Below are 2030 nucleotides of genomic sequence, written 5' to 3' on the forward strand. Positions count from 1 at the left end.
CAGCATACTTTAAGGCTCGTTGTCACATATCCGTTAGGAGTATATAACAGCTCAAAAAAATGGGCATGACCACAAATAGATTTTAGTATGTTGTACCCTAGATCGATTAGTCACATACATATCTCTCTCTAGATCTCATTCAAAAATATGATACGTTATATTCACAGTTATAATCACACTAAATAATCATAATCGACCGGTCTATGAATATAATCTATGACGTGACACAAATCTCTAAATCGATCTTCCTCATCCATTAGATCTCTTAATCTCATTTCAACTCACTTTTTCTAGAAATGTCCCTTCAGATCAAATCAATTTCATTACCATAGGTAACACTCTAAGATAGCGAACACTAAATAGAGATCTCGAGAATAACGAAGAGTCATGAGGGTACTAAAAATGAGGAATTTTTTCCTCGAGAGTCTCACGCGACATAGTAAAGTTGAGATCTAAACTTTTGCCAATTCTCATTGGTCGACTATGCATACATAATATGAAATACATATTACGGTATTTTTCTCCTTCCCCATGGAACGTAGGTCTTTTCATTTTAATATCGTAGAGATGATTACTTTTGACACACTCAGTGCCTTACTTGGGTTCACGTAACAACTTCAGCCAAAAAGTTTCCATCAGAACTCTCATCTAGCATTGAAGACAGATAAAGTGAAATACATGGGTTATTTCACTTTCGGATATTATAATATGATAAGTCCTCATTTTAACATTCTGTTAAGGTGGCATTAATATTTTTAAGCTTGAGCTCTCAATTATCACCTAGATAATAAGCTTAAAATTGCCTCATCTCTATTCAACACACAGTAAATAGAGGCGATTACCCGTGTGAGTGGGCTAATCTCACATCCGTTTGACATACCTTTTAAATACAATGTACCAAGCATTAACATGCATAAATATCAAATAGACTTTCATATTGACAAATAATATCATCAATCATTAATATTCAGGGGAAAATACAAATATTCAATACATCAACCTCTACGTAATCCTAGAGTCTTTATATGACTTAAGAAAACATTTCTAGGAATTGGCTTTGTCATAGGATCTGCTAACATACTATGGGTAGATACATATTGTAGGTTCACTTCCTTTCGTGCTACCATGTCATTGACATAGTTATACTTAATGTCTATGTATTTGGTTTTTCCATGAAATTTAGGATCCTTAGTGTAAGCCATTGCTGTATGACTATCACAATAAACCTTCACAAGTTTTGCAGCATCTTTAGTAACACCCAAATGATCCAAGAATCTTTTAATTCAAACACCCTCTTGTGCTACCCCTGATAATGTCACGAACTCGGCTTCCATTGTAGATAAGGCTATACACTGTTGTTTTTTCTTGCTCCATGATATGATGCCGTTATTCGGTAAGAACACATTTCCGGAAGTGGACTTTCTCTCATCCAAATCTCCTCCCGAGTCAGCATCAGTATAGCCTTCAAGGTGTAGATCACTTCCTTGATATGTCAAAGAGTAATCAGCAGTTGCTTTCAAATACCTCGGGATTCTCTTAACGGCAGTCCAATGTGCTTGACCTGGATTGGATTGGTATCTAATGACCGGCCTAATTGCATAACAAATATCAAGTTTGGTACACATCCTTCGGCTCAATCCTTCACCTTTTGCAATAGGAGTATCAATGAGATTACAATCTTGCATGCGAAATCGTTCAAGAACTTTATTGATATATGTCTCTTGCGAAAGAAACAATAACTTTTTCAAACGATCTCTCGAAATCTTGACTCCGAGAATATACGTAGCTTCACCCATATCTTTCATTTCAAAATTGGAAGATAATCATCTTTTGATTGTCTTGACAAACCCCATATCACTTCCGGCAATCAGTATATCATCAACATATAATGATATAATTACAAAATAACCTTTGGACCTTTTGATATATATGCAATTATCTTCATTAATCATATCAAAATCATATGCCACAATGGCATTATGAAAGCGTATATATCATTGTCTTGAAGACCGCTTAAGGCTATATATCAA

The sequence above is a fragment of the Rhodamnia argentea genome, chromosome 9 (genome assembly GCF_020921035.1).
Source record: "Rhodamnia argentea isolate NSW1041297 chromosome 9, ASM2092103v1, whole genome shotgun sequence".
NCBI classification, from domain to species: domain Eukaryota; kingdom Viridiplantae; phylum Streptophyta; class Magnoliopsida; order Myrtales; family Myrtaceae; genus Rhodamnia; species Rhodamnia argentea.